This window comes from Mustela nigripes, chromosome X (genome assembly GCF_022355385.1).
Source record: "Mustela nigripes isolate SB6536 chromosome X, MUSNIG.SB6536, whole genome shotgun sequence".
NCBI classification, from domain to species: Eukaryota; Metazoa; Chordata; class Mammalia; order Carnivora; family Mustelidae; genus Mustela; species Mustela nigripes.
In genome coordinates this window covers 43,876,858-43,903,093 of record NC_081575.1, presented here as the reverse complement: position 1 = coordinate 43,903,093, position 26,236 = coordinate 43,876,858, and the positions used below count along the sequence as shown (strand labels likewise).

The window sequence follows — 26,236 nt, the reverse complement described above, 5'->3', positions numbered from 1 at the left end:
CTTTTAAGAAAAAAAGAGGATATCCTCATAAGCTTATCCGTGAATTTTTTAGCAGGAACTTTCCAAGCTAGAAGGGAGTGTTATGATATATTCGAAGTGCTGAATGGGAAAAATCTGCAGCCAAGAATACTCTATCCAGCAATGCTATCATTCGGAATAGAAGTAGAGATAAAGAGTTTCTCAGACAAACAAAAACTAAAGGAGTCCATGACCACTAAGCAGCCCTTCAACAAATATTTAAGGGGACTCTGAGTAGAAAGGAAAATAATAAGTGAGAGTATAAAAAGTAAAAAACACAAAAGCAATAAAATAAATATTACTGTAAAAATCAGGCAAAGAATTCATAAAACAAAAGGATATAAAATGTGACATAACATACCTAAAACATGGGAGGAAGAGGAGTAAAGAATGAGTTTAAGCAACCATCAAGATAATATAGACTGCTATATGCAGAAGATATTACATACAAACCTAATGGCAAACACAAATCAAAAACCAGTAATTGATATGCAAAAAATGAAGGAAAGGAATCCAAGTATATCACTAAAGAAAGCCAACAAATCATGAAAGAGAGCAAGAGAAGAATCATAGAAAATCTATAGGAAAAAAAAAAACAAAACAAGTAACAAAATGCTAATAAATACTATCTGTAAATAATTACTTTGAATGTAAATGGACTAAACACTCCAATCAAAAGACACAGGGTGACAGAGTGGATAAATAAAAGAAGACCTGGGGTTCCTGTGTGTCTCATTCAGTTGAGTGTCCAACTCTTGCTTTTAGCTCAGGTCTTGATCTCACGGTCGTTGAATCCAGGTCCCACATGGGGCTCCATGCTGGGTATGGAGCCTACTTAAAAAAAAAAAGACCATCTATGTACTGACTATAAGAGGCTTGTTTCAGACCAAAACACCTACAGATTAAAATTAAGGGGAGGGGCGCCTGGGTGGCTCAGTGGCTTAAAGCCTCTGCCTTGAAATCAACCACAGGAAAAAACTTAGAAAGATCATAAAATACATGGAGGTTAAATAACATGCTACTAAACAATGAATGGGTAAACATAGAAATCAAATAAGAAATAAAAAATTACATGAAAATGCAAGCACAACAGTCTAAAATCTTTGGGATGCAGCAAATGTGGTTCTTTTTATTTTTATTTTTTTTTAAAGATTTTATTTATTTATTTGACAGAGAGAGATCACAAGTAGGCAGAGAGGCAGGCAGAGAGAGAGAGGAGGAAGCAGGCTCCCTGCTGAGCAGAGAGCCCGATGCGGGACTCGATCCCAGGACCCTGAGATCATGACCTGAGCAGAAGGCAGCGGCTTAACCCACTGAGCCACCCAGGCGCCCGCAAATGTGGTTCTAAGAGAGAAATTTATAGCAACACAGGCATACCTCAAGAAGCAAGAAAAATCTCCAATAAACAACCTAACCCTATACCTAAAAGAGCTAGAAAAAGAACAAACAAAACCCCAAACCAGCAAAAGGATGGAAAAAACAGATCAGAGCAGAAATAAATGATATAGAAATTTAAAAAGAAAACAACAGAATAGATCAATGAAACCAGAAGCTGGTTCTTTGAAAAGATCAACAAAATTGAGAAACCTATAGCAAGAGTCATTTTAAAAAGAGGGACGACTCAAACAAAATTACTAACGAAAGAGGAGAAATAACAACCAACGGGGCGCGCCTGGGTGGCTCAGTGGGTTAAGCCTCTGCTTTTGGCCCAGGTCATGATCTCAGGGATCGAGCCCCGCATTGGGCTCTCTGCTGGGCAGGGAGCCTGCTTGCCCCTCTCTCTCTCCGCCTGCCTCTCTGCCTACTTGTGATTTCTCTCTCTCAAATATATAAATAAAATTTAAAAAAAAAAGAAATAACAACTAACAACACAAAAATATAAACTGTAACATAATATTATGAAAACCTATATGCCAACAAATGGGACAACTTTGAAGAAATGGATAAATTCCTTGAAATATATAAACTACCAAAAGTAAAGCTGGAAGAAATAGAAAATTGGAAGAGAAAAATTGAATCACTAATCAGAAAACTCCCAAAAACCAAACTTCAGGACCAGAGAGCTTCACATGTTCTGCTGAACATTTAAAGAAAAGTTAATATCCATTCTTCTCAAACTATTCCAAAACATAAAAAAGGAAGGAAAACTTCCCAACTCAATCTATGAGGCAAGCATTATCAGAAACCAGATAAAGACAACAACAACAAAAAAACTATAGGCCAGTATCTCTGACAAAAATAGATGAAAAACTCTCAACCACATACTAGCAAACCAAACCCAAAAATACATTTCAAAAAATCACTTACCACAATCAAGTGGGATTTATTCCTGGGTTGCAAGGCTGGTTCAATATTCATAAATCAATCAACGTGATACATCATATCAATAAGAGAAAGGATAAGATTATTTCAACCGATGCAGAAGAAGCATTTGGCAAAATATAGTATTATTCACGTTAAAAACCTTCAACAAAGTCAGTTTACAGGAAACATACCTCAACATAGTAAAGGCCATCTATGAAAAACCCAAAGCTAACATATTTAATGGGAAAAACTGAGAGCTTTTCCCCTAAGGTCAGGAACAAAACAAGAATGTCCACTCTCACCACTGTTATTTAACATAGTACTGGAAGTCATAGCGACAGCAATCAGACAACAAAAAGAAATAAAAGGCATCCAAAGGCAAGAAGGTAGTAAAACTTTCACCATTTGCAGATGATATGGTATTATATATAGAAAACCCTAAAGACTCCACCAAAAAACTGCTAGAACTGAAAAACAAATTCAGCAAAGTCACCGTACACAAAATCAGTGTACAGAAATGTTTCATTTCTATGCACCAAAAACAAGGCAGCAGAAAGAGAAATTAAGAAAACAATTCCATCTACAATTATACCCAAAACAATAAGATACCCAGAAATAAACCTAACCAAAGAGGTAAAGGATCTATACTCTGAAAACTATAAAACATTGATGAAAGAAATTGATGACACAAAGAAATGGAAAGACATTCTACGTTCATGGATTGGAAGAATAAATATTGTTAAAATGTTTATTTTACCCCAAGAAATGTACACACTTAATGCAATCCCTATCAAAATGCCAACAGCATTTTTCACAGAACTGTAACAAATAATCCTAAAATTTGTATTGAAACACAAAAGATCCCAAATAGCCAAAGTAATCTTGAAAATGAAAAGCAAAGCTGGAGGCATCACAATTCCAGACCTCAAGCTATAGTACAAAGCTATACTAATCAAGACAGTATGGTAATGAGGAGCACCTAGTTGGCTCCATCAATAGAGTGTGGGACTCTTGATCTCAGGGTCATGAGTTCATGTCCCATGTTGGGCATGGAGTCTACTGAAAAATAAAAAAGAAAAAAACATGCTATGATACTGGCACAAGTCAAAGGAACAGAATACAAATCCCAGAAATAAACCCACAATTATATGGTCAATCTTCAACAAAGCAGGAAAAAATATCCAACGGGAAAAAGACAGGCTCTTCAACAAATAGTGTTGGGAAAACTGGACAGCAACATCCAAAACAATGAAACTAGACCACTTTCTTACACCATACACAAAAATTAACTTAAAATGAATTAAAGACCTAAATGTGAGACCTGATACCATAAAAATCCTAGAACACAAGCAGTAACTTCTTTGACATCAGCTATAGCAATTTCTTTCTAGATATGTCTCCTGAGTCAAGGGAAACAAAAGTAAAAATAAATTATCAAGACTACATCAGAATAAAAAGCTTCTGCACAATGAAGGAAACAATCAGCAAAACTAAAAGGCAACCAATGGAATGAGAGAAGATATTTGCAAATGATATCTCTGATAAAGGGTTAGTGTGAAAATATTAAAGAACATATAAAACTTAAGACCCCAAAAAACAAATAACACAATTAAAAAATAGACAGAAGACATGAATAGACATTTCTCCAAAGAACACATCCAGATAGCCAATGGACACATGAAAAGATGCTCAACATCATGCATCATGATAAGTGTATTCTTTAATCTCCATCTCCTATTTCCTCCACCCACATTGCCACTTATCAGATGAAAAAAATAAAATGAAATGATTAAAGTTTTATATAAGGTATGAAATTAATAACATTTAGTTTGTAAAAAAAAAAAAAAAAGGAAAGCAACACTTGATAACTATCATAGTAACAAATGATCCAGGCAACAGATCTGAGTGCATCAGTCTGCATCAAATCCCACAGCAGTCACTGAGTCACTATGGTAAACATATAAACATATTGGCCAGGGAAAGCTAGGAAAAAGCAAACAGCAACCACCCTCATTTGGTTCCTAACATGTGCTAGGAATTGGGCTGGACTGACATAACACACAGTAATTCACCCTTCAAGTATTCCTGACAATATATTCCCAGCAGCTTTAGTAATATATACATATGTGCATACATATGTACCACATTTACATATGCTTCTTCCTCTTCTCTCCCCACTCGAGATCCCAAGAATTCATTATAGTGGAATATCTGGGGAGTAAAAAAGAAAAACACTACAATTCAATGGATTCAATTCTAAATACACATACAAACTTGAAAACTACTAAACTATTTTTTACAGATGAACTGTAGACTTGTCTTTGGAACATTTTTCTCCCTAGTTTCAATACATTGCCAATAACCTCTAAAAGCTGATATAAAAATACAAACAAATGCATGTTATACATCAAGTACTTTTTCCACTGCAGAGGAAGTAGCCTGAGCTTTCAACCAAAAAGATTCCTCGATGGCTATTTTTCAACATTTTGGCTTCTGAGAGTTTAGTGAAAATATATGTGTAAATTGCAATTAAAAGATAGTGTCATTTGGACACCTGGGTGGCTCAGTCATTAAGTGTCTGCCTTCAGCTCAGGTCATGATCCCAGGGTCCTGGAATTGAGCACCGCTTCAGGCTCCCTGCTCGGCAGGAAGCCGGCTTCTCCCTCTCCCACTCCGCCTGCTTGTGTTCTTTCTCTGGCTGTCTCTCTTTCTGTCAAATAAATAAAATCTTTAAAAAATAATAAAAATTTTTAAAAAATACTATCATTCATGATAGTACCAAAAAGTATAAAATACTTGGGAATCATCTCTCTACTTATATGTAAAGGTAGGTACATTGAACAGTACAAAACACTGCTGACAGAAATTAAAGATCCAACTAAATAGAGGGATATACCATTTTCATGTGTCAGAACACTAGTATTATTAAGATTCTATTCTGCTCAAACTGATCTACAGATTCACTGTAATCCTAATAAAAATCCTAGCACACATTTTGTTTTTAAGAAACTAAGAAGTTGATTCTAAAATTCATGTTGAAATGTAAAGGACCTAGATTATAAGAACAACTTTGAAAAAGAACAAATTAGATTGTGCTATTTACAACATGGATGGACCCAGAGGGTATTATGCTAAGTGAAGCAAGTCAGACTAAGACAGACAAATACCATATGATTTCACTCATATGTGGAATCTAAAAAAGCAAATGAATAAACAAAGAGCAGAATCAGACCTATAAATACAGAGAACAAACTGATGGTTGCCAGAGGGGAGGGGGTTGGAGGATGGACAAAATGGCTGAAGGGAAATGGGAAATACAGGCTTCCAGCTATGGAATGAATAGGTCACAGAAATAAAAGGCAGAGCATAGTCAACAGCTTTGTAATAGTGTTTGTATGGGGACAGATGGTAGCTACACTTGTGATGAACACAGAATAACGTATAAACTTCTTGAATCAAAATGTTGTACACCTGAAACTAGTATGACATTGTGTGTCAACTACTCAAATTTTTTTAAAAAAAAGAACAAAGCTGGAAGATCAAAACTACCTGATTTCAAGAGTTATGATAAAGCCTTCAGTAACCAGAACAGTGTGGTATTGGCATCAAGGTAGACAGGAAGAAGATCAAAGGAACAGAATTAAGAGTCCAGAGTTCACACCCATATGAACAACTGATTTTTGACAAAATTGCAAAAGCAATTCAGTGGAGAGAGGAGAGTCTTTCAACAAATGGAGTTGAGACATATTGAGTACAATATGAGTGCATATCCATATGCACAAACAATCATCCATGTATCTTACCATATACAAACATCAACTCAAAATGGATCATAGACCTAAATATAAAACCCAAAACTTCTAAAATAAAACAAATGAGAGGGGTACCTGGGTAGCTCCATCGTTAAGCATCTGCCTTTGGCTCAGGTCATGATCCCAGGGTCCTGGGATGGAGCCCTGTGTCAGGTTCCCTGCTCTGCGGGAAGCCTGCTTCTCCCTCTCCCACTCCCTCTGCTTATGTTCCTGATCCCACTGTCTCTCTGTCAAATAAATGAATAAAATATAAATTAAAAAAAAGAAAAGAAAAAGAAAGGAAAAAAATCCTTATGACCTTGGGTTAGGTGAAGATTTCATAGATGCGAAATCGAAACTATAATTAATAAGTGAACAAATCAATAAACTGGACTTCCTCAAAGTTAAAAATTTCTACACTTCCAAAGACACTATTGAGAGAATTAAAAGATAAGCCACTGACCGGGAGAAAATATTTGTAAATTAGAACTCTGATAAAGGACTTGTATCCAGAATACAGAATTTCTCACAATGGTCATTAACAAGAAAACAGTTACTCTAACAAATAAATGGGCAAAAAAATTTTGAATAAACACTGTTAGAGAGAAGGGAGTTGGGGTAAATTGGAAGGGGAGGTGAATCATGAGAGACTATGGACTCTGAAAAACAATCTGAGGGGTTTGAAGTGGTGGGGGGATGGGAGGTTGGGGTACCATGTGGTGGGTATTATAGAGGGCATGGATTGCATGGAGCACTGGCTGTGGTGCAAAAATAATGAATAGTGTTTTTCTGAAAATAAATAAATCACTTTAATAATTTTAAAAAAAAGATACATAAATGTTTGGGCACCTGGGTGGCTCAGTGGGTTAAGCCTCTACCTATGGCTTAGGTCATGATCTCAGGGTCCTGGGATCGAGTCCCGCATAGGGCTCTGCTCCACAGGGAGCCTGATTCCTCCTCTCTCTCTCTCTTCCTGCCTCTCTGCCTACTTGTGATCTCTGTCTATCAAATAAATAAATAAAATATTTTTTAAAAACATACATAAATGTTAAATAAGCACTTGAAAAGATGCTAAACAAACTTTTCTCAAATATTCAAATCCATTAGGGAAATATAAATAAAAACTACAACATACCACTACACCCTTCTAAGAACAGCCAACATTAAAAAAACTGACCATACCAAGTCCTGGCAGGGTTGTGGAGGATGCAACTCTCATACACTGCTAATGGCAATGAGAAATGGTGCCAACACTTTGGAAAACAGTTTGCCAGTTTCTTAAAATGTCAATCTTACACCTACTATATGTCCCAGCCATTGTACTCCTAAGTATTTACCCTAGAGAAAGAAAATGTTATGTCCAAATGAAGACTCATATACAAATATTCATAGCAGCTTTATTTATAAGAGCCCCAAAGTGGAAGGCAGCTATGCTCACCACTATACCACCAATGCAGAGAGCCCCAAATCGGAAACAACTCAAATATCCATGACCAGGTAAATGGACAGAACAAATTGTGATACATCCATACAATGGAATAATGGAATATTAGTCAATCATAAAAAGGAGGAACTATCCATACATGCAACAAATGGATAAATCTAGAAATAATTAGATTGTAGGAAACAAGACACAAAAAATACACACTGAATATTCTATTCACATACAACTGTAAGAAAAGAAATCTAACCCATACTGACAGAAGATCAGTAATTGCCTGGGAATGGGGTAGAGTGATGTGGAGAGAGAGAGGATGGAAAGCGGTAGATGGGGGTATTACCAAGGGGCACAAAGAATGTTTTTAAGGTGATGGATATGTTCATTATCTTGACTGTATTAGTATTAGATTCACAGGTACATACATGCAACAAAGCTTATCAAAGCATATACTTTAAATATGCAGTGTACTGTATGTCAATCATACATCAATAAAGTACTTTACATATATTTATATATTCAAATTCTCTGATGCAATTAAATAAATCAGGGAAAAGATTTCCACAACTGTGTTCTTGTAACATTAGCAGATCCACACACTGTCTTACCAAATTTGTCCATGCTACATATAACCAAAATAGAAATAATCATTTTAGTGAAATATATCCAAATACTTAGGGAAAGTTGATGTCCATATCCTTCTAAAGTATGGAAATAAAAATATTCTATTCTAGGAAAATAATCATAATGATATTTAAGTGTAACTGGTTATTTTAGGGAATGTAGCTGAGTATCATTATAAGAGGGCAAACTCTAGGATAATAATTATCTTTTTTATGTTAAGTTCTAGGGGTACCTGGGTGGCTCAGTTGTTTGAGAGTCTGTCTCTTGGTTTCAGCTATGGTCGTGGTCTTGGGGTCCTTGGATCGAGTTCCACGTTGGGCTCTGCACTCGGTGAGGAGTCTGTTTGTCCCTCTCTTTCTGCTACTCCCCTTGCTCTCTCTTTCTCTGAAACAAGTGGATAAAATCTTTAAAATAATAATAATAACAATAATAATATAATAACAGTAATAATAATAATTTCTTGTCACTGATATCTTTAACTAACACTTGGAAATTTTCTGGCTCTTTAAAACATTTCATTATATAATAGGAAAAAATCATGGGCACCAGAGAAAAATCTGTTACAATGTCATATTACTAGGAAGATCTAACAAATGCACATTTCCATACCCATCTGAAAGACATGAGAATTGCTGATTATTTACACAGAACAATTTAGGTGTATTTATGTTAATGTATATTAAAGGTATGTTTAAGACCAAGTAAGTTTCTTCCTAAACCGGATGATTCATTGTTTTTAGGGAAAAAAAAGTCTCTCTAAGATGGGCCTCAAGGGCTTACTACACAGGCTATAGCTGCTGATGAAATAAAATTCCACCTGCTAAACCTCTTCTCCCATGATGAGATCAAAGCAGCTTCTCTACTTTTAGGCTAGTTTGTGAACCTCAAAGGAGCTGTTCCACAACATGCTTTTTTCAGATCTATGCACTCTCTTTAGCCAGATACCATATTCCACCAGGGATGTAAGGTGATGGGCTCTCCTGAGGACTGCTGGAGTAGAAGCCATCCGGACACATCCTCAGAACCTGCCTCCTTCAGGCACCTGATATGAGCTGGGCCATCCACCATGAAGAGCTATACAGGGAGAGACAGATCCAGCAATCACTGTGTTTTACTGGAATAACTAAGTGCCTAATACAACACTAGGTCCCCTTTCACCAAAAGCAAACCACCTTCACTCTTCAGACCACCACCACTAGCTGCCGGTGATCACCCCTCCATTGGAGCAAGTTCAGGGAAATGAGCAACCATATTAGCAATAATAAGCTGGTATTGGAGGAATGAAGGGAAAATGGAGTCTCACATACAACGTTATGTCAAATGGGCATATCTGTTTCCTAAGGCCCATGTTACGACAGATGAATAACTTAAACGGCCTTTGAGATGGAAGTCCCATTTCTCCCAACCAGAGAGTTTCAGATGAGGGTTTAGAAAAGGATTCCAAGGTGATTCTGACCTATGTCCAGGTTCAGGGCCCTATCTGAGCGGCAGATAAAGGAGATACAGGAGTTATCTGATTTGGGGGGGGGGGGGGAAGACATCTAATATTTATGAAGCATTTAGTTAAAGCAGGCCCTAGGGAAAGGTTCTTCATGTTGTTGACTAGATTTAGTTCTTCACCGCAAACTTGCTATGAGGTGTTGCTATCCTCTCTTCATGGATGTTTGCAACTCCAAGCATGTGTTCCTAACCAGAAACAGACAGCAAAAAGATAAAAGTCCAGGTTCCCCCTCTCAGCTCCACTGACATGGGGGGGGGGTGTTTGTGCATGGTAGTGGAAGGGAAGGAATGCCTTGTTCCTGTTTGGCAGAAGTATGATTTCACTACCCCCCGCCAGGCCTCCACTGACACCACCCTGGCAGGTGGGGAGGACCCTTCCTTACTGCCTTCCGTGTGATCTCCACTGACACTGTGGAGGGGAGGAGGCCTTCTCCTTATTGGATGGTCACAAAACTTCTAAAAGAGGAGAAGGTACCTCATTATCACTGAATGGGGTTGGAAGGTAGGCTCCCACATGGTCTCCACTGACGCCATGAGGAGGGGTGCTCATTTCCCCCAGGTTGGAATGAAAGTCTCTGTTCTACATACAGTCTTTTCTCATATCCCCCAAGGGTAAGGATGGGTGCCTAATTACAATTGTGTGGGCATGGAACCCATGCTCCCCACTCAACTTTTGCTGGCATGGTGGAGGTGGAGCTATGCTTCACTCTGTGGTGTTTGGGCAGTTGTCTAAAAACTATCTTTCTTGTTGGGTTCCCCCCTTTCTGGTTCTTTGTCCAGAGAAAAGATTCTCTGGGGGTTCTTCTCATCTTTTCCTATTGGCATTTTTTTAGTTCCCTATTCCTCTAGCACCCAGTCTGGTATATACAAGGCAAAATACAACCAAGAGAATTCACTGTGTATCATTACTTAGGTTCCAAAGTCCCAAGACAGTCTGTCTTTTTCCTCTCCACCTTTCAGAGTCTTGTATTTGTTGCCCATGTAATACCCAGAGATTTCAGCTGCACCTAGCAGTAACAGGGAGTGTATCTACTCCTTCTGGTCCCCAAAAGAGAAGTCCTTTTACTTTTAATACAAGTAAAACATTTTTACATTTGCATTCCCCCTTTCCTAGATAAAAAGTACCATGCAATTTATAACTTTGAATACACTGACTTTTTCATTTAACATTATATTCTGGAGATCCCTCCACAGTCATATGTGGAGATTTTCATCAGTCTTTTTACAATGTACTTTGTGTACACCTTGTGTGACTGTGTGATAGTTTACTTATCCATTACACAACTGATGTATAAAGTTATTCCCATTCTTTTGCTATTCAAATAGTACCAGAGTGAGTATCTATATCTATATTTATTATTATACCCCTATCAAAAATCTTTTTGTGTCATTGCCAGTATATCTCTAGGACAATTCTGGAAATAGGATTTCTGAGTCAAAAAGTAAGGTCATATATAAAATTGCAAGATACTTTCAATTTCTCCACTGTAATGATTTGTTCCCTACAGTTACTTTAAAAATTACCACATACTCAGTGTCATTAAATGGAAATATTATCTCACAGTTTGGAGGCTAAAAGTCCAAAATTAGTTTTATGGGGCCAAAATCAAGGTATTAGTAGTGCTTCACTCCTGGAGACTCTACGGAAGCTTCCCTGCCTCTTCCAGCTTTCAATATCTACCAACAGTCTCAGGCTATGGCTTCATGACTCCAGCCTCTATATCCTTGGTCACATTGTCTTTCTTCTTCTGTCTATGTCAACTCTCCCTCCGTCTCTCTTATGAAGACACTTGGGTTTGCATTTAGGACCCATTTTGATAATCCAGAATAACTCCATTAGGTTGTTCCCATTCTCTTGCTATTCAGATAGTGCCACAGTGAACAGACATATATATATATATATATATATATATATATATATATATATATATATATTATGATTATACCTAAAAGCATCAACTTAATCACATCTGCAAAGAACCTTTTCCATATAAGCAATATTTACAGGTTCCAGGGATTAGGACCTAGTATCTTTAGGGACCACTATTAAGCCTACTCCAGCAATTATACCATTTTGCACCTCCGTGAGCAGGGAGTGAAAGGACATATTTTTCCACATTCTCACCAACTGAATATATTGATAAATATTTGGATCTTTGCCAATCTAACAGTTAAGAAACAATATCTTAGTGTAGTTTTAATTGCATCTCTCTTAATTAAAGCAAGGTGGAAACTCTTCATACATTTAAAGGCAATTTTTCATACATTTAAAAATAACTTGTTTTCTGTTAACTGTTAATTTCTTTGTCTTTGATAGCACTGTTTTTTCATGCCTCTATATTGATAAGCATTTACATAGGGGGGATATCAATGCTTTGTTAAAGATGTTAGCTGCAAATGTTTCTTCCAGTGTCCTTAAATGGCTAGGCTAGCATGTTTTTGCCATGCAGAGTTGTCATTTTTATTTTTATATTGTCAACTATATCAATCTTTTTCTTTACTGCTCCTGGATACTGATTTATATTGAGGAAACTTTCTTCCACACGGGTTATAGAATAATTCGCCTATGTTTTCTTCTAATACTTGTATGGATTTTCTTTTCTTTTTACATTTCATTCAGAATTGTTTGGAATCTATCCTGCTGTTTCAAGATAGAAAAATGAGCTCCTATTTATTTTTTAACCTTTTGGTTACTTAGCTATCTCAATACCACTTCTTAATCATCCATTATATCTCCACAGATTTGAAATGTTGCTTTAGTCATACTCTAGTTTTTTAAATGTAATTGAGCTTATGTCACTATTTTCTATTGTTACATTAACCTAACCTTTTTGCCAATTAATGGGCCAATAAAATAAAAATAAAAAGGATCTTTTAGGGGTGCCTCGGTGGCTCAGTGGGTTAAGCATCTGCCTTCAGCTCAGGACATAATCCCAAGGTCCTGGTATCGAGTTCTAAGTCAGGCTCCTTGCTCAGTGGGGAGCCTGCTTCTCCCTCTCCCTCTGCCTGCCTCTCCCCCTGCTTGTGTACTCATGCTCTCCCTGTCAAATAAATAAATAAAATCTTTAAACAAAATAAAATAGAAGGATCTTTTGCCTCCACTCACATAGCGCTTTTTCTTCAACATGGGAAACTACACTTTCTGTCCAAAGGTCCTTAATAACCATACCTTGGAAATGTCCCCTTTCCACACAATTTCCAGAAGGCTCTGTCTGGGTAGTTTGGGGCCACAGCCCCTCCCTCCCACCTTCCTGCTCTGCCAAGTTCAAGCTGCAGTTCAGCTTTTTGTCACAAGATGGCACCAACTCACCACCACCATTAAATTTCTCTATAAAGAAAGGTCAGCTAGGAGCAAAAAACCACAATACCTTCATTTAAAATACAGCCTTTGAATCCACGTTCAGAATGATTCTAATTCTGTCTGAGAAAACTGATGAATGTAGAAGATTCGAAAACATATGCTCCAGGTCCTGCAGATGATGAAACACTAGGTGGCAGCAGCATGCCTTGGCAGTGTGTGTGAAGAGGCAGCTGAGGCAGGAGGGAGGTGACTGAAAGGATGGGGCCTTTGGGCAGGGTCTGGACAGCTGTGTGCTGTGTCATGGACAGATGACAGGGGGTGGAAGAAGGTTTGGAAGGCTTATAAGGATGGAACAATGGAGGATGAATGCCCTACTCTCTCGGAGAGAACTTCTACAATGTGGACATGTCAACCCATATTGGGGAGGGAAGAAATACGTCAATGAACATGAACTAGATTTAGGGTCAACTATGGATGGAATTCCTTTAGTATTCATATGAATTTTCCCATTTTTTACTTTTTAAAAAAGATTTTATTTATTTATTTATTTGAGAGAGAGAAAGAGAGAGCATAAGCAGGGGGAGAGGAAGAAGCAGACTTCCCACTGAGCAGGGAGCCCAATGCAGGGCTCAATCCCAGGACCCCAGGATCATGACATGAGCCAAAGGCAGATGCTTAACCAACTGAGCCAATTGGTGTGTCTTAGTAAACAAACCATCTGATATTTCTTCCCCTTTGCTAAATGCACTCGTTTCCTCTAAAAAAAAAAACAAGGAAGGGCGCCTGGGTGGCTCAGTGGGTTATGCCGCTGCCTTCGGCTCAGGTCATGATCTCAGGGTCCTGGGATCGAGTCCCGCATTGGACTCCCTGCTCAGCAGGGAGCTTGCTTCCCTTCCTCTCTCTGCCTGCTCTCTGTCTACTTGTGATCTCTCTCTGTCAAATAAATAAATAAAATCTTTAAAAAAAGAGATATTATTTAAAAAATAAATAAATAAAAAGAAAGAAAAAGAGAAAAAAAAAAGAAAGAAAGAAAAGGAAAAGGGAGATGGACGCCACCAGGTAGCCAGATCTAGAATGTCAGCACTAAGAGTTTCAAACCTGGGGGATCGGCAAGGGGAAGAAAGGGACGGGAGTTTGGATCTTGGTCTAATAGTTTCAGCCAGAGTTTAATGGAACTTTTTAACCCACTAGCAGCCATCCAGCTGTATCACCATCACTTTCTGGGCTGTCTCGGCCTGAGATTGGCTGTCCAGCATTGGTCTGAGCTGAAGATAAAGATGCACTTGTGAATGTGAGTATGTGGGGTGATACAGCTAGAGAGACCTATAAACACACATGCGTACAGGGAGAAACACTTTCAATTCTATTTTTTCCTACATCATTTTTCTAAGTAATTTTTTAAAATGAATGCTTTTCCAAAGTAATGAATACATGTGTGCATTACTTTTCTGAATCTGTTTATAAGTATATTCTGCTTTCAAATTTTCATCAAAATACTTTTTTCCTAAATACTGTATTTCAAACAACATATGCAAGTACATTTATAAACGGAAATTGTCCTGCATTTCTTACCAGCCACAGTCCTACCGCCTGACTCAAAGGGGTCTGTTGTCATAGAACAGTGCTCCTCTCCAGATGTGTCCCTGTAAGTGAAGGATACATGAAAACAGATGCCTGCACATGTGTGTGTGTGCACAAATATACACATACACACACATACATCTTTTCCAAAAAAGGAATCACATTTCTCATCTTTTGCATATTATATTTTCCACTCAACATGAATCTAAGCATTTATACTCGCATCTTTTTAATGCTTGTGATTTGGGCATATTTTGACATGTTTACTATTCATTTATAATTTTACATGAATTTGCTATTTAAATTACAAGCCAATTTTTATTACTAAGTGTGTTTCACAAACTATGGACACTAATCCAGTAGATGAGCTGTAGTTTGCCAATGATTTCTCCCTTGTTTTCACACAATTCTTAGTATATTCTCCATTTAGAATGTTTTAAATTTCAATAATATTGTAACAAAAACTATGTAGCTCACAATTCTAAAAATTAAGTAACACATAGAGACCTTGCCTAGGGTTTAAGTCATTCAGAGCCCAGGAGGATTCAAGACAAAAGGTGAAAAACTTTAAAATAATACCAGTTCGCTGTTGATTCCAAGAACATAAGTTGTTTCCCTAATGTATTTAAACTCCCTTAAAGTCAGTACCTGATTTGAATAATGTATATTTAAAGCTGTTAAGATTAGAGGAAATTAAATATAAAATACATTTGCTTAAAGTAGCTCTGTTCTTATTGCTTCCCTTCTCTCTGGATCACCTGTCTGATCTGTGCTTCTGCCCCAGCCTAAGTCAGCACTTAGAGGATCAGCCAACACACGTGGCCCAATACCCAGGTCTCTTAGCACAAAGGGTGAGATTTCATCTCCTCTGTTATCCTCATCAACCAGAGGGGTTGCTTAATGAGTACCTGCAAAGCTACAATAGTACGGGAGCTGATCCAATCAGTTCTCCAGCCTTGGAAGCCCATCTTCTGAAAGGGAGGTTGCTCTGTGTCCCTTAGGGAGGGCAAGAGATGGAACCTCATTCCCATCCTTCACTAATCTAGAGAGGTAACTTAGGTAGGCTTTGTCAGTCTGAGCTTGGACACCTGTGAAATGGGACTCACCAGACCTTTGTCACAGAGCTGTCTCAATGAGTAAATAAGAAAACCTGCCTAATTAAGGAAGGTACATGATCTGATGAGTACTGGGTGTTATGCAACTAATGAATCATTGAACACTACATGAAAAACTAATGATGTACTACATGTTGGCTAACTTAATAAAAAAAGAAAGAAAAAGAAAATCTGCCTGGAGTATATGGCATGTAGTATGACTTCAGTGGCCCTTTAAATGCAATCAACAGTAAGACTGAGGGTCTATGCACACTGGTTAAATGCAGGGTTTCAGAAGCCACACAGAATCTGTTCAAATCTTGGTCTTATGACTTGCTAGCCCTGCCCTCACTTCACCTCGGTTCCCTGATACTTCAAGTCAGGCAGCAGTGGTGATGACTGAGTAAGTATAGGTTTATCATGTACACCACTATGGAGAACAAAGGGAGTCAGTCATAATACTGACTTTCTTATCATTATTATCATGCCAGAATGCATCATTAGAGATCTTAGGGTAACTTTTATTATTATATGGGATTATACTGATTGGCTTGAAGTCACTTTAATAATATGGTGTTTACCATAAAAAAGTAATTTACAAAACTGTAAGTAGATGGTTATATCATTGCTAAGCTTAAAAATGCATGATTATACAAGCATAGTAAAATTTCTGAAAAAAAATACAAATGATCACAGTGCTTATCCATGGAAAATAGACTTCCAAGGGTATTTAATGATTTTTTTTCCTTTTGAGCAGTATCCATTTTTAACTACCATAAAATTGTCTTGGTTTTGAGTGTGAAAAAATAAGAAGAATAAGTAAATATCCCTAGACTTCCCCATAGCAAAGTGGTTCGGCCTCAGAATAGGGAACATCACTAAACCAAGGGAATTACATACTAGGCGGTCTCAAAACTAATTTTTGAATCTACATGACAGTGTAAGGGACACTACAGATGCCTAGGGGAAAGGCGAGCATGCTGCTCAAAAAAATCTTACACTGGAGAAGTCTTCTGATGTCTCCACTCCCCAGGACTTGGTAAAGGTCATGAGAGGAAAGTAGTTTCACAGCATGCTTCTTTCTCTTCTCTCCAAATAAAGCCCCTTGAACTGAAAGCAGGCTCCTGGGTCTAACCTCCCAGTTAGCCAAGTGGGAACCTACAGTGGAGAGAATGTGGGAGGGAGCATGAGATGGCCCAGTGCTCTCAGCCCACAGCTTCCAGAAGGGAAATGTTTCACCAGCGGGATTCAGGGGGAGGTTTAGTTACCAGCTACTTCAGCCCAGGGCCCAGGGCAACCAACGTACGTGGATTAAAACACTTCTAAAGCACCTTCCTTTGTACAATGAAAATAGTAAAAGGAAAGGAAAATATATACAGCCCAGCATATGTAATACAAATCAGCTCAAGTTCAAAATAGAATGGGTCCCTCAGTGAATGTAGGGATGTGGATATTAGTCTGGACACAAGAGAATGAACTCCCTGCAGTCACTGCATCTCTCACCAGGATGGCCCAGATCAGGCTGCAGATGTACAGGCCTCAGTGAGTAACAATGTGAATAAAAGCCTGAAAATAAGGCCTGGGAAAAGGGAAGATGTTTCAGGTTCAGGAGACACCTGACAATGTTTTGGGCTAGCCAGAGGCTGGGAACTCCAAGACCAAACATAGCTGAGTAAAAAATATATATATATGTCTAAAAACAGTATCCTATCTGCTGATTCTGTTAGAGCTCCTACAGCATATAAAGTGAGAAAATGGGTGTGTCTGCTTTGGAAGCTCTGAAAGAGAATACATACCGGATATATACTCGTAAGATATATACTTGCTTTCCTGCTCCAAATCCCAGTGGTCTCTATGAGTTGTTCATGGTAAAGTCATCTCCTCTACTGGGGAGAGAACACAGAATATGTGTCAAAGTTTTACAATATTACATGTCAGATACTTCCTGTTGGTTTGTTCATTTCTCCTCATAGCAGTCTGTGAGGTTAGTACCAACTTGCCCATTTTACAGATGACCAACTACAGGACCACACGCATCTACTTAGAAGCATCTTTCTTCATTTTCTACAGGTTATTTTTTCCCAGTAAAAAGACACAATGTTTAGAAAAAGAAACAAAATGTTTTCTTCACAGCAGATTACAAAATCAGTAACTGTGATGTGATCCCAATCTCCTTGAAAAACATTTACATAAAAACATTTATATAAAAACAATGAAAGGATATATGCATCATTTTATACCCTACTTATGCCTTTATACCTACATCTCATGTTAATTAAATGTGAATCAGATGCCTGCTGTGTGACAGGCACTGTCCATCCAATTCCACATCTGCATCCACATCTTCCCTCTCTTGATATCTAGACTGGAGATCTAGAAATACCCACAGGCTACAAGGTGAATATTAGTGTCCAACCCAGGAATGGTGAGGTATGGCCTTAAATAGACTCCATTCCAAGCAACTTTAGCCCAACCATGACCCTGAGTCAAGATGGAAACCCAGCATCTAAGCAGGAAATAAGGTGGTTGAACAGGGAGATGCTATTCCCTGGGACGCTGGGAAAAGGCAATTTGTAACACACACCTCCATCATCTTGAATATCACTAAGAGACTGCAACCTTCTCCTGAGGAGATCTCACAGAGAGTGAAAGACAAGATAACAATTGTGTGGTTTCAGTGTTGGTTCTCTCATGGTTGCAAACTAAAGGTTTTACTTTCTCTTTAGTCCATAGCCAAGTTATGTGGAAGATTTTGGAAATGATTTTGTGTTTCTCCTTATCACTAGAAGGGTGGTCCTCTCATTTAGACCTACGAAGGATCCATCTAAGGTGGCATGGAATTTCTACTTCACTAAAGACCTCATCTCCCAGTTGTGTGGGGTCTGGACACACATCCACAGGAGAAAGAAGAGAGACTGAGCTCTCGAAGACAAGCCCAAGACCAGGATCCTGACTTCACCATCTAGTTCTCCTGACTTAGTAACATGGTTTTCACAGATTTCTTACAATATGGTCACCTCCCCTAAGTGCTCCTCCTATGCCTGACACCCTAATATGATTCACTTCTCTCATCTCTCTTCCTGCCCACAGAAGCACACCCACTGAAATTCCTCTATAACGTGGAGGTGGAGGGAACTTTTCCAGCTATGCCTACAAATCTAGAGGCAATTGGGGGAAAGTGATGTATTTAATTTCATTTAAAAATTACATGGCAGGGGCACCTGGGTGGCTCAGTCATTAAGTGCCTGCCTGTGGCTCAGGTCATGATCCCAGGGTCCTGGAATTGAGCCCCGCTTCAGGCTCCCTGCTCAGCGGGAAAGCCTGCTTCTCCCTCTCCCACTCACCTTGCTTGTGTTCTCACTCTAACCCTCTCTTTCTGTCAAATAAATAAATAAAATCTTTAAATAAAAAATAAAAGTTACATGGCAAAAAAAAAAAACAACAAAAAAAGCAAAAGCAAAATGAAAAATTACAAATTGGGAAAAATATTTACAACCTACATCGCAAATGGTTATATCCATAATACACAGAGTCATGAAAAAAATGAAGGCAAAACACCCCCAAAAAACATCAGGAAAGAAAAAGGGACAATACATACAAACAACTATTTCACCAAAAAAAAAAAAGTGTCTTAAACATGTAAAAATTGCTCAGCCTAACTCATGATAAGACATTAAAAAAAAAAAATTTCTTCTCACCAATTAGCATGTGAGGAAATCAGCATTCCCATGCATCACTGAAGGTAATATGAAATGGTTCAAACTCTGTAGATGGGATTTGATGCTATCTAGTAAAATGACATGCGTATTTCCTCTTGGAACCAGTCATCTCTCTTTTAAGAATCTATCCTACTATGGTGAGTGCTGTGAAGTGTGTAAACCCGGTGATGCACACACCTGTACCCCTGGAGCTAATAATACATTATATGTTAATAAGAAAATATGCAGTTAAAAAAAAGAATCTATCCTAAAGAAATAATACAAAAAATGAAAAGGTATCAGTTACAAACAAGGTCATTCCTTAAAGAAAAATTCGTAACAGCAAAAAACTAGAAATAAGACAGCTCTCCACCAATAGGGGACTGGATAAATACGCTATGGCACATCTATATCCTAGCATACTATGCAGCTTGAAAAGCAATAAGAAAAAAAAGAAAAGCAATGAGGACTCCCTCCCTATAGTGCTATAGCTGTATTGTTTAGTGAAAAAAGCAAGGTACAGAAAAATGTATAGATCTATTTCTGTCCAATATGATAGTCATAGACACACAGGACTATTTAAATTTTTTAAGATGTATTTTAGAGAGAAAGAGCAAGAGCAGTGGGAGGGGCAGATGGAGAGAGAGGGGGGAAGCAGAGTCCCCACTGGACCCAGGGTTTGGTCCCAGGACCCTGACATCATGACCTGAGCCAAAACCAAGAGTTGGACATTTAGCCAACTGAGCCACCCAGGTGCCCCTAAATTTAAATTAGTTTTATTAAATGAAATTAAAAATTCAATTCCTCAGTTCCAGTAGCCACATTTTAGTTGCCAAACACACCCACATGTAGCTAGTAACTACCAAGTTGGATAGAACAGATACAGAACATTTTCATTTCTGCAGAAATTTTTATTGCAGAGCACTGGTGTAGAATATGCCACCTTTTTACAAATGAACAGGGACAAAAACTAATAAATATATATTATAAATTATTATATCTTTTAAAATTGGGAGGTTAAAACCCAGTTGAGAAAAATGATTACCTATAAGGTGACAGAGGAACCTATAAGCCCAGGATGGAAGAAGATGATGTACATTCCCATAAAATATATAATACATATTTACAGGTTCCAGGTAGTAAAAAGGACAATCAACAGTGACCAACCCAGTAGCAATGAGCATCTCTAGTTCCCAGACTGAGTGCTCTAAAAAAATATTTACCCCTAAAAGAACCAGGCTTCCTTGAAGAAATAGCTGATTCTAGGGTTAAGAAGGGATTATAGCAGATGACCCAGGACCAAACAGCTCATACCAGAAAGCATATCAAAGAGATAAAAGTCAACCCAAAGGAACTCCCACAGGCCTAAGATAGATCAACTGAACATCAAAAACATTAATGGCTGCAGTAGATTACAACCTCAAGTATATAAGCATCTAGAACTCATGACGACACTCTTAAAGAAAAACAAAAAATAAAAAACAAATAGCAAATTCACAGTTCATCTTTGGAGGATCCAAGGGAAACAACTCATTATTTATAAAAAGCAGAAATAGTACAAAAGAAATAAGCATTCATCCTTCCCTTCTGTGTGGACCATACCTCAGTGTAACCACGTAGTTGTTGAGAGGAAGTTTGTTTTATAGAATTGTAATATATGCAGAAGAAATTACAGAATTAAAACATTACTCCTTACATCTGGTTTTTCTTTTAAAGAATTTTTTTAAGATTTTATTTATTTATTTGACAGACAGAGATTACAAGTAGGCAGAGAGGCAGGCAGAAAGAGAGAGGAGGAAGCAGGCTCCCTGCCGAGCAGAGAGCCCAATTTGGGGCTCGATCCCAGGACTCTGGGATCATGACCTAAGCTGAAGGCAGAGGCTTTAACCCACTGAGCCACCCAGGCACCCCCTTACATCTGTTAAAGAAAGGTAAATCTAGGCAATTATCTTTAAGAAGATACAAAAAAACTGAGTTAAAAGATGGATTGGAAATTTAATAATGGGTGGATCAAGCTGACAACACTGGATAGACAGCACATGGAACAGAGAGAAAAGTAAGAGGAAGGGAGGGGCGCCTGGGTGGCTCAGTGGGTTAAAGCCTCTGTCTTCAGCTCCAATCATGATCCCAGGGTTCTGAGATCAAGCCCCACATCAGGCTCTCTGCTCAGCAGGGAGCCTGCTTCCTCCTCTCTCTCTGTCTGCCTCTCTGCCTACTTGCGATCTCTATCTGTCAAATAAATAAATAAAGTCTTTAAAAAAAAGAGGAAGGGAAAACACATGAAACACAAGGGAAATGGGTATGTGCTTGCCCATACCCACTCAGTTCACTAGAAGCTGTGCAGTGACACTGTGCCTCTTCCCCAGCTCCATCCCACAGCCCCCTCCCACACACAGCAGTGGGACCGAAGCTCTCACATTATGGAGATGGGGGCTCATCCCTACTTGGTGCTCCATGTCCAAGTATTCTATCTGGTAGTCATGATAGAATATTCATGTCAGAGGCATTATGTTGACAGAATGAAGAAGGTAAAATTAGAATGAGGAACTAACATTCTGAGGGTCTACTAGATGTCCCATGCTATACGTCATTATTTTCAGATTTTTTTTCTTTAAATCCTCAAAGCAATGCCCTGAGAGGTCATAATTACTTCCTTTCTACAGACTGGGAGATATTCAAGCTCACAGAACAAAGTCCATGCTCAAAGAATTCTAGGGAGGTAACAAACGGACACAGAAGCCAACCTGAAGGGGCAAACACTGGCCAATTCTGTGACAACATGACCAACAAAATAAATAATTATAATGTTAGGTGATGACCTTTTCAGCAACATAAGACTCTATGAGTCAGAGTAGTTAAATAAATGGATGAATAAATAAATAAACCATAAGGGAGAGCAGGAAGCTCTACCCAACATCAGAACAACAATTAATAAATCTAGAAGGAATGATAGAATTATAAAAGCAACATTTAACAACTATCATAGTAATAAATGATTCAAGCAAGAATCATGAACAGATTTTCAGGCTGTACCAAATCCCACAGCAGTCACTGAGTCACCATGGTAACTGTGCTGGCCAAGGAAACCTGGGAAAAAAGCATACAGCAAACATCCTGATCTGTCTCCTAACATGTGCTAGGAACCAAGGACTGACATAACTTATAGTAATTCACCACATATATTCCTCACAAGAAATATTCCTTCCAGCTGCAACAATACATACACACACACACACACACACACACACAGAGTTATACATATTCTCTCCCTCTTTTTCTTACCACTCAAGAACCCAGGAACTCATTGAGGTGGATTTATTTGTGCATAGGGAAAGAAAACTTCACAATTCAATTTTAACCACACATATAAGGTTGAACGCTACTAATCTATTTCATTTTAGTGATTATTTTTCTGGAGATGACCTATAGAATTTTCTCTGGAACACTTTCTCCCCAGTTTAAGTACTTTATCAATAATATCTAAAAGCTAATATGGAAATCTAGGCAAATGAATATTGGGGTGATAAATTTTAAAATTTAAATTTTATGCATCAACTTCTCTAGGCCACAATGACCAAATATTTGATCAAACATTATTCTGGTTGTTTCTGTAAGACTACTTTTGAAAGAAATAAACATTTAAATGCGCAGTCTTTCAGTAAAGCAGCCAGCCATAAGGTGGGTGGTCCTCACTCAATCACCCGAAGGCCTGAATAGCATAAAGGACTGATCTCCCGGAGCCAGAAGGAATTCTGCCAGACTTGCCTTTGGAATTTATCTACAACTTCACCTTCTCATGTTTCTCTAGATGACAGCCTTCAGACTCCAACTGTAACTCATTCCAGAGTCCCCAGACTGCCAGCCCCCCCCCCCACCAGATTTTGGACCTGCCAGGACTCCACAATCTCATGAGTCAATTTCTTAAAATAAATCTCTGTCTATAAATATGCTATTGGTTCTGTTCCTCTGGAGAACCCTAATACAGGTGCTAAGCATCAAGTATCTTTTTCAGCCCAAAGTAACTTGTGTTTTCAACTGAAAAGATTCCTGGAAACATTTGGCTACTGACAGTACAGTGAAAATATAATACTTGAGAAGTATAATAAAAATATTACCATTAGGGCAAATGGGTGGTTCAGTTACTTAAGCATCCAACTTCGGCTCAGGGTCCTGGGATCAAGTCCTGCATCAAGCTCCTTGCTCACTGGGGAGCCTGCTTCTCCCTCTGCATGTCACTCCCTCTGCTTGTACTCTCTCTCTCTCTCTCTGACATATAAATAAATAAAATCTTTTTAAAAAGTATTACCATTGAGGGGTGCCTGGGTGGTTCAGTTGGTCAAGCATTTGCCTTCAACTCAGGTCATGATCCTGGGGGTCCTGGCATGATTCTGGGATCCTGGCAGCAAGCCCCCCACATTTGGCTCCCTGCTCAGAGGGGAGTCTATTTCTTCCTCTCCCTCTGTTCTTTCCCCTGCTCTCTTTATGCTCTCTCTCACTCTTTCTCTCAAATGAATAAATAAAAATCTTTAAAAAATTACCATTGACGGGGCACCTAGCTGGCTCAGTTGGTTAAGCAACTGCCTTCAGCTCAGATCATGATCCTTGAGTCCGGGGATTGAGTCTGGCACCAGGCTCCCTGCTCAGCAGGGAGTGTGCTTCTCATTCTGACCTTCTCCCTCTCATGCTCTCTCTCTCATTCTCAAATAAATAAAATCTCTTAAAAAAGACAAGAAATAACAAGTATTGACAAGGATATGGAAAAAGAAAACCTTCATGCACTGTTAGTCAAAATGTAAATTGGTGCAGCCACTGTGGAAAATTGTATGGAGGCTCCTCAAAAATTTAAAAACAGAACTGCCATACAATCCAGTAATTGCACTACTGGATATTTATATCCCCAAATGAAAATACTAGTTCAAAAAGATATGCATCCCTATGTTTACTGAAGCATTATTTAAAATAGCCAGGATATGAAAGCAACATAAGTATCCGTTGATAGAAGAATGGATAAAGAAAATGTGGCGTATAGAAACACACACACACAAGCACACACTCAATGAGATATTATTTGGCCATAAAAAAGAATGAGATCTTGCTATTTGTCAAAACATGGATGGACCTACAGAGTTTTATACCAAGCAAAATAAGTCAGAGAAAGACAAATACCATATGATTTCATTATATGTAGAATATTTTTTTTAAATGACTGAACAAAAGCAGCAGAAACAGGCCCATAAATACAGAGAAAAAACCTGGTAGTTGCCAGAGGGGAGAGGGATGAGGGGATAGGCAAATCTGATTTAAAATAAAAATAATGCCACTGACAACAGCATCAGAATGGATAAACTTAGCGGTGCCTGGGTGGCTCAGTGGGTTAAGCCTCTGCCTTCGGCTCAGGTCATGATCTCAGGGTTCTGGGATCAAGTCCCGCATTGGGCTCTCAGCTCGGCAGGGAGCCTGCTTCCCCCTCTCTCTCTGCCTGCCTCTCTGCCTACTTGTGATCTCTCTCTCTCTTTGTCAAATAAATAAATAAAATCTTTTTTTAAAAAAAGGATAAACTACACTGAGGTAATTTATGTAGCACAGCTATGTCCACAAATGTGTAAAGACTATACTCTGAACAGTATAAAACATTGCTGAGACAAATTAAACAAAGCCTAAGTAAAAGAAGGACACATCATCTTCAGGGTTCAGAAGTCTCGTTATCATTAAGATGTCTATTCTCCCCATGGTGATCTATAGATTTGATACAATTCTAAAAAATCCTAGCTTACTTTTTTTTAGAAGAAATTGACAGGCTTTTCTCAAAAGTCATGTGGAAATACAAAGGGCCTAGACTATGAAAATAACTTTGAAAAAGAAGAAAGTTGGAAAATAAGCGCTATCTTATTTCAAGACTCATTATGAATCTACAGTAATCCATATAGTGTGATACTGGGACAAAGGTAGAAACGTATATCAAAGGAACAAAATGAAGAGTCCACAAATACCCACACATATATAGATGACTGGTTTTCAACAAACCTACAAAGGCAATTCAGAGAAGAAATGACAGTCTTTTCAACAAATGGTTCCGGGACAAGTATGTATCCATATACACAAACATAAACTGTGATCCATATATATATTGTACCATATGCAAAAGTCAACTCAAAGTGAATTACTAAGAAAAGTACAAGAGCTAAAACTATAAAACTTCTAGAAGAAAACACAAGAAAAAACTCTTGTGGTCTTAGGTTAAATGAAGATTTCCTAGATAGGACATCAAAAGCAAAATCAAAACCATAACTGAAAAATTAAAAGTAGACATCCTCAAAATTAAAAACTTCTGTTCTTTCAAAGGCACTCTTGAGAGAATTAAAAGACAAGCTTCTGACTGCAAGAAAATATTTGCAAATCTTATATCTCATAAAAGACTTGTATCCAGAATTTTAAAAAAAAACCTTGCAAAGTCAATAAGAAAACAGAAACTCCAATAAATAAGTGGACAAATGATCTGAAAAGATGCTCCACCAAAGAAGGAATACAAATGTTAAATAAGCAAATGAAAAGATTTTGAACATCATTAGTCATTAGGGAAAAGTAATCCCACTACACCCTGAAAATGGCTAAAATAAAAACGGTGACCACACCAAGTCCCAACAGAGTTGTGGAGGATGGAACTACTGGTGACAATGAAACATTGTGCAACCATGTTGGAAAAATAGTTTAAATAAGCAAATGAAAAGATTTTGAACATCATTAGTCATTAGGGAAAAGTAATCCCACTACACCCTGAAAATGGCTAAAATAAAAACGGTGACCACACCAAGTCCCAACAGAGTTGTGGAGGATGGAACTACTGGTGACAATGAAACATTGTGCAACCATGTTGGAAAAATAGTTTA

At 38.1% G+C, this 26,236-nt stretch overlaps 1 long non-coding RNA gene across 11 annotated transcripts in view; it reads right to left on the bottom strand.

Annotated features, from left to right (window-relative positions):
• Positions 1-26,236, bottom strand: part of LOC132007361 (uncharacterized) — a 55,981-nt gene that overhangs the window by 26,651 nt on the left and 3,094 nt on the right. For 8 of the 11 annotated variants that reach the window (XR_009401315.1, XR_009401317.1, XR_009401314.1 and 5 more), the window contains exons 2-6: positions 17,448-17,537; positions 14,549-14,619; positions 9,121-9,249; positions 8,408-8,559; positions 733-849 (exon numbers count right to left, since the gene is read on the bottom strand). This is a non-coding gene — a long non-coding RNA (uncharacterized LOC132007361). Of the gene's footprint in view, positions 1-732; positions 850-4,477; positions 4,534-6,209; positions 6,362-8,407; positions 8,560-9,120; positions 9,250-14,548; positions 14,620-16,650; positions 16,810-17,447; positions 17,538-26,236 lie in introns of those variants that run through there. The other 3 variants (XR_009401316.1, XR_009401324.1, XR_009401319.1) reach the window with 3 other exon arrangements.